Genomic DNA, 8431 nt, shown 5'->3' on the forward strand with positions numbered 1-8431 from the left:
TATTAACATTACAAGGACTAACCGTGTATCTTTCTCAAACTTTCTTATTCCTCCTTCATCTTCTTCCCCAAAACAAAGCTCCTTTCTCTTTTATGATCGTAACTAATACATTAACACATAAAAAATGTAGATTAAATTCAAACTCATAATTAACATCTGTGACGATCGCTCCAAATCCATATGGACGAACACGTCATTCATTGATTTCATTACGAGGTATTTGACCTCTATGTGATACATTTTGTAACATTGTATTCGTTTGAAAAGGTATTTCATAAATGAATATATAAATTTCAGGTTTTTAACATCTAATGATTCCTACGTATAGACAATCACCATTTAAATGGTTTACAATAATACATCTGTTGACAATACATTCAAAATAAGATACATGGTAATGGTTTGGTGAATGCAAGTTTCTTGTATATAGCATGTATGACTCCAAGCACATATCTTGTATCACGTATAAGCAAACAGCGGAAGACTTCTAGAATCCTGAGAATAAACATGCTTCAAGTGTCAACACAAAGGTTGGTGAGTTCATAGTTTTAATATTACACATAATCCGTATATCAATGTGGATTACAAAAGTTCAGTTGTTTTATTCAAAACGTTTATCAATAGGTTTTACATAAAAGGTGGATCACAAGATTTCAGTTGTTTCATCCGAAACGTTTATCAATCGGTTCTACAAAATTGAGCACCCTGGTAACTAAACTTTAACGTTTATATAATTTGTACCCTTTGTATAATCATCTTAATAATACACGCAAACCAACGTGTACGCTTCTCAAATAGCATACGTCCGTTAAAAGGCTAGTGCTCTAGCTCGGACGGGGATATCAAGCCCTATGGATCCATATACTACTACTCGCGCCCACCAGTTCTTATAACTGGCAGTTACTAGTTACCAAAGCTAAGGGATTTTCGGTTCAAACTCGGTGTAGAATTTAGTGTGTACTTGTATCCATTTTTAAAATAAAGTGCATGTATTCTCGGCCCAAAAATATAGATTGCAAAAGCAATTAAAAAGGGAGCAAATAAAACTCACGCATATAAATATTGTATATCGGTTAATAAAGCATTTGCATGTATTCTCAGCCCAAAAATGTAAAGAGTAAAAGGGATCATATGAAACTCACGCATATAAATCTAGTATTTTCAGTATTTATAAACAGTCGCATGTATTCTCAGCCCAAAAATATATTGAGTAAAAGGGATCATATGAAACTCACTGTTTAATATTGATATACAATATTGTAGGAAAGCACGTAGGCGCATCGGAGATGATAAACACGAGGTTTGATTCACAAAAATACCCCCGAACATTACCCATAATTTTCTTGGCAATAACCCATAATTTTCTTAGCTCTAGCTCGCTTGGAAACCATTTTGAAAGTGACAAGCTCATAACCTCGTCGTAGTATTTTATGTATAATACTAATTAATAATAATAATAAGATTATTAATAATATTAATCTTAATAATAATAATAATAATAATAATAATAATAATAATAATAATAAAATAAATACGGAGTAATATGCATGTGTGTGTGTTAATGTGTCGAGCAAAATGCCATTTTATAGCATCAGGCCAGACTTTTGCCTCCATGCGATCGCATGGATTTATAGGCTTGTGGCCATGCGATCGCATTGCCTCAGATTCCAGCTCACAAATTTTTGTTTTCTTGTTTGTCGACATAATATTAAATTAATATAAATATAATATATATAATTTATATAATTAATTATATATTATATTAAATTCACGTGCATAGTTGACTTGTAATTTTTGTTCCGATAAGTCGTACGTCATCACTCGACTTATGTCCCGGTTCCGGTTTTTCGAATGTCCTTTCGTACCTTTAGAACACTTGCATTTTACGTTTCGTGTCACGTACCTTTGTCAAAATATAGCCTTAAATTATTCATAAACTATACCACTCATAGTATAACTTAAACTTTCAAATGTTTTGGTCATTTACTTCTATAAATCATCGCCTCGCTATTTGTTAATATATATATATAATATATACATTTTCATTTTGAAATAGTATTTTACTGTAGCAATTCACTGTAGCAAAGTCAATTTCACTGTAGCAAATAGTGATTTTCGAAAACACTGTAGCATTTTGAGTAATGTGGCAATTTGAAAACACTGTAGCAAATTAGTGTTTAACTGGTTCATCTTAAACACTTTAGTTAACTTATCTAAATATCAATTGAATCAATAAACGAATGTTACTATCGTTTATTATATATATGTATATATCTTTTTAATATACATAAATCAGTTTTTAAATACACATTGGAAGTTATTTATAAATAAATTTTAATAATAAATATTTCAACTTATCATATACATTCAAATAGATATTTAAACCAATAAGTTTAATGTACGGTATCAAATAATTAATACATTGTTACCTTTTCATGTTATAGTATATATGTATCTATTTACATATAATTGTTCGCGAATCGTCGAAAACAACCGAAGGGTATTTAAATATATAAAAGTAATTCAAAAATTTTGAGATTCAGTTTTACAGACTTTGCTTATCGTGTCGGAAATGTTAATCATACAAAGATTAAGTTTAAATTTAGTCGAAATTTCTGGGTCATCACAACATCACACCCAAATTAACATATCCATTTTATATGAAAAAAGATAAAAATCTTTCCAGCTCTACAACGAAATCATTCCAGCCTTTTGATATCCATTACAACAAAACCCAAATTTAAATGAAAAAGCAAAAACAAAAATTATACAAACTACAAACAAAACGTTATTGCAAAGTTTCCTAAACTTATAGGGGAAGAAATTGGAAATATAAGAGGTTTTGTTACAAGATGCATCCAGTTCTAACTTTATTTATGTTTTTTCGATAAACACTCATCACCATTCCCATTTTTTTTTTCTTTAACCTTAAACTAACAACTGTACTCGTCAATCAATCGAAACCGGTACTCTAAATCGACTTCCGGTACTCGAAACCTTAAGATGGCAACTATACTCGTTAAAATAACAAACATCCAGTTCCGATCTGACCTCCGTCACTCTTCGATCTGGACTTTCGGTACTCGAAACCGAAAGCACTATGATTATGATGAATCTTGTGATGACGATGATGAATCTAGCGATGATGATGGATCTGGCGATGATGATGAATATGGCGGTTAGTAAAGCCTTTTGATTTTATGAATTGGTTATGTTTTTGAAACCCTAGAATTTGGGGATTTTCTGCAAGTTCCAGATCTAAGAAAGGAGGAGAAGAAAAATAAGAAGAAGAAAAAAACCTAATTGTGCTCTATGACGATGATGATGAATCTGGAGATGATGATGATGATGATGATTAATCTAGTTTGGTTTATGTTTTTGAAGTGAGGAGAAGAAAAAGATCGAGAAGATAGAAAAAAGTAAGAGTAACTTATGATTTGGTTTATGTTTTTGATTATATGAAGAAAAAAAAAGTAAGAGGAATGATAAGAATGATAAGATGTTATTTTTTGTTTTCAAGTACATAAAATGAAGTACAGAAGTTTTTTTATTTTTTTGAAAGAAGATGAGGGAGAAATAGGAAAGTTTGAGAAAGATACACGGTTGGTCCCTGTAATGTTAATAATTGATAAAATAGACGAAAATACCCTCATGTGCCACGCACATGAGTGACTTAACGGATCAATCTTAACAGACGTTTGCATGAGGGACCAAACGAGTTCAAATCTCAAACCACAATGACCAACGAAGTCGATAAAAAGTTTAGGTCAAAATATACACTTTTGAACAAACCACAAGGACCAACGGCGCAATTTAGTCTTGTCTTGGCACGACCCCCACTCAAATTCGGGTCAAAACGACATAAGGGGAAAAGGGGAAAAAAAACCAAACACCCCCTCAAACTATATCCAACTTTTAAATTCACTATATACTAATCACCACCAAGTTTTGGTCGTCTTGGCCCAACCCCTACTCAAATTCGGGTCAAGACGACATAAGGGAAAAAGGGAAGAAAAAAAAAATCAAACACCCCCTCAAACTATATCCAACTTTTAAATTTAGTCCCCATACCAGGGGTGCAAAATGAAACTTATTATTTTAATTAAAAATCTTAACCAAAGTTCACCCATATTTTCAACGGGACATATCTTTCCGCTCACCTCGCGCTAAATTTTTTCGAACCCACCGTTCAACGCAAAAAAATCTTACAAACACAACGGGACTAACTATACGCGAAACAGACACTTCTAAAAAATGCTAAATACCTCAGATATATTCAATACATATACACACATAGGTACTAACTGCGTGTATCTAAAAACACCCGCAACAAAACGTTTTTACTTCTGTAAATACATAACGCTCCGTTAACTATGAATACGCAATCCGAAAGGCCCCGCGACATCGCGCGGGTCCGTTTTACTAGTTTATAACTCAAGATTACCGTTACCATGAATGAATAAATACCCCATATATGAAGATTAATAAATAGTGAAAGTTGGGTTAGGATTCTAATCAATAAATTGACTATAATCGAGCTATAAGTTATTTTTATGTGTAATAGAAGAATAAACTAGATTTAAATTTAAAATTAAAAGTAAAATATAACAATAAAATAATAATAACTAAATATAAAATATAATAAATAAGTGAGTGTCTTATTTATCTTTTTTTCACAAATCTATTAACAAGACCCAGTGGCGATTCTAGGATCTAAATCCAGTGGGGTCCCAAAAATTTATTCAATAACATTCTTTGCACAAAATATTGAATGCGTCGGGTCAAATTGGATCGGGTCGGGCCGTGCCCAATACACAAACATAAAATTGAATAATACTCGCAAAATATAAGGTTGTTCATATGCAGTAGCAATTAATTGCATATACACTAGCAATTTTAAAGTAACAATGGCCTATAAAAAAGCAATTTACAATACTATTTTAGCCCATGACAAAGTAGCAATTTTACTGTAGCATTTTAAATTGCAATTTTACAACCTATTACCAATATGAATCACATAACATTAACATTAGTTGTAAAATTGCAGTTTTCCTTAACTTTTCGAAAAAAAATGATGAGATTATGAATTCATATACAATAACTATTACAAATATATTTTTCATTACACATACATCTTACTTGCAATCATATAATGAATTCACTATAAGTACTAACAATAAAACATGTATATCTCAACATAAAAATTACACAAAATTTGTCATAATATATGTTTGATAGTAAATTTAACAAATTATGTTTATTCTTTGACAAACATTACACATTCTGGTGAAAGAATTTTAAATTATGTCATGTTATATTACATTTTTTTTCGTTATATATTTGAAAATATTATAAGATTTTTTAAATATCCAATAGATATTCATTAACTCTCTTAATCCATTGGATATTGATATAGATTGATGAACTAAATTTAAATGAATATAGATATAGATATAGATGAACAAAAACTAAATGAATATGTAATGTAGAAGGATCGAATATAGAACCGTAAGAAATTGTGATGTAGAACGAAGTAAAAGAGAATTAGAATTGAAATTGGATAAAGGTTTGTTTATTTTTATATCTAATATATTCAATGACTCATATATAAAATTATAAGTGGGCTAATTTCAATCATTTTAACAGTCTAAACCATCAAACTATAATCTTTAAAAATTTATGGGGTCCCATTATTAAATTTAGTGATGTGCTATACAAAAAAATAAAAATTTTGTGATAAATTTTGAAAAACTAGTGGTGTCACGGGAATCCGTGGGATCACACCTAAAGTCGCCACTGACAAGACCACTCTGGTTAAATATAATTTGACAGGATTCTTATTTGTGAAAGTTAGTACTACCTCCGTCTCATTCCAATAGTCTACAGACAAAAAGCACGCAGTTTTAGGAAATCCCACTAACTTCATTTCTCCACCAATGAAATATCTTCTTTCTCCAGATCCACCAATTAAATATCTTCTTTTCTTTCTATTTATGGAAGTGGACTATCAGAATGAGACAGCCCAAAATAGAATAATGGCCTATTGAAATGAGACGGAGTTAGTACTATTTTTAGGGAAATGATATTTCCACTCTCAAATTTTATAAATCCAACACCATTATCTTGCATTTCACAAAATACCCTTTACCACTAGCCAACAAATAATCAATAATCCTAAATTTCTAACATAAACAAAATGACACAAATAGCAAGCAAATGCTTCACAAATTTATGATATCCATATCCAAAAATACAAAGTATGTATATGTCTGTATATCTCATCACAATTTTCAAATAATCAAACTGAAATTACACTACAATTTCCAACTTCGATCTTTTCAAACAATTTGCGCATATGCAAAATCAAAACCATTAAACCTTCCATTAAAACTTCCAAATACTTCAGCAAAATCCAGGTTAGAGCTTCCTATGTCGAAATCGGAGTCACCCGCCGGTGATGGAAGATCTAGAAACGGAAATGATAAGCTCCGTGAAGTGTGTAACCCTTGAAAAAATTTCAGTCAAATATTCAATGTGCGGCGAAAGATTGTGCTCCAATTTTGGCGTACTGAAAAATAAGTCGTCGTAAACCGCAATTGCCACTGTTACCGTCATCGACGCCTCTTATCGCCGGTCACCACCACCATTTCTTTCCAGCCGTGTTTTTGGCATCACAAACAAATCTTAATTTATCTTCGGTGTTTAGTAAGTAAAGAGGTTGATAGATTTGAAAAAATTATTTAGGAACAAAAAAGTCTAACCCTTCTATTCCGTTGTATGTATGCCAATTACTGAAATTTTTTGTTAAATGATGAATGGTGGAAGATGAAATCTAGATGGTGGAAGCTAATTTTAATTATGGTGGAAGATGGAATATAGAAGGGTGAGAATAAAAGGTAACACGGGAAAGTAAAATATAGGGGTATTTTGGGAAATGAAACATAATTGTGTTGGATTTATAAGAAAGGTGTTTGAAAATATCAGCTCCCCTATTTTTAGCATTTCATTTATTTTTTAGCAATCTAAACATGGGCTAGTATAATTTCAATATTCTCAACATGTTTATTTCACTTGTACTTTGATGTTAACCAGCTAGCTCACTTACTTCTTATTAACTATTAACTACTCTATTAACTACATTAACTACTCTATTAATTTTAATGTACTCCGTAAATAACTAAGGCATGTTTTAAGCATATTTATTACTCCTATTTGATTATTGATTATTTACAATTTACAATATAATAATGTGGAATGGCGAGATAAATTTAAATAAATAAATAAATAAATAAAAATTCATAGTTAAATGTGGAATGGCTAAATATTGTGATATCACACATTGAGTATTGAGTATATATTTTTATAAAGTTAATCGAAAATATAAGACGTAACATATCTAATTGAGAATGACTTTTATGATACAATTTCAGAATTTTTTTTTTTTAAATGGTTTTTTTTTGTTAGAGTAATTACATAAATGGTTTTCCAAAAGAAAAAATTATAGAAATAGGTAAACTGATGTTTCAAACGTCGGTTTGTCAGTCAAGTTCTAAACCGGCATTTCATTTGCCGGTTTGGGTCCTCATAAACCTTAAACGTATATATACGTAGTATGTTTATGACAGATACTGATATTCACTGCAAACCGGCCTTTCAAATGCCGGTTTGGACACTGACATTTACTGTTTTTTCAGTTTTTTCAGTGTATTATTACTGTATTTTTCAGTGTATTATTACTGCAAAGCTGCAATCTATCATGTCATTGTTTGAGTGCATTTGAATTTTTCAGCCAAAAATTTTATTTATAAAGCTATGATTGGAATCAATTAATCTCAATTCCATTGTGATTACATCTTGTTCTTTAATCACTAAAACACATCCTCATATTACAAAAAACACTAAAACACCATTATATTCATCACATATAATGGCCGAATTTACTGGTTTTATGGTTCATTTTATTTGGGGTGATAGAATTACATTTTAAAATGGGTGGTTAACTGGTGATGAAACATCACTTAGAACAAGTTTTCCACTATACCAAAAGATTAATTGCATGCAGTTAAACGAAATGACTTATAAATGTGTGGGTGCTGATCCAAGAACACATACATTGAAGATGATTATGTGGAATGATTACTTCGGCAATTCGTGTCCGACTGAAATTCACGACGATAGATCTTTGGAATCAATGTATTTTTTGGCTGGTCAAAATGCAAAATTACGTTGGTCAAATTGAAATTCAGTTTGAGCAAGTCTTTCCGACCCAAGGATCCGGTTTTGTTGATCAGTTACAAAGTTTAATTCAGTCTTCTCAAGTTACACAAACTGGGGCCGGTGGCGCATCAACATCTCAATCAGGAGGTGTGTTTGTAGATGTCGATGAAGATGAAGATGAAGAGGTGGGTGAAGAACAAAATAAAGAAGTAAA

Source organism: Rutidosis leptorrhynchoides, chromosome 4 (assembly GCF_046630445.1).
Source record: "Rutidosis leptorrhynchoides isolate AG116_Rl617_1_P2 chromosome 4, CSIRO_AGI_Rlap_v1, whole genome shotgun sequence".
Taxonomy (NCBI): domain Eukaryota; kingdom Viridiplantae; phylum Streptophyta; class Magnoliopsida; order Asterales; family Asteraceae; genus Rutidosis; species Rutidosis leptorrhynchoides.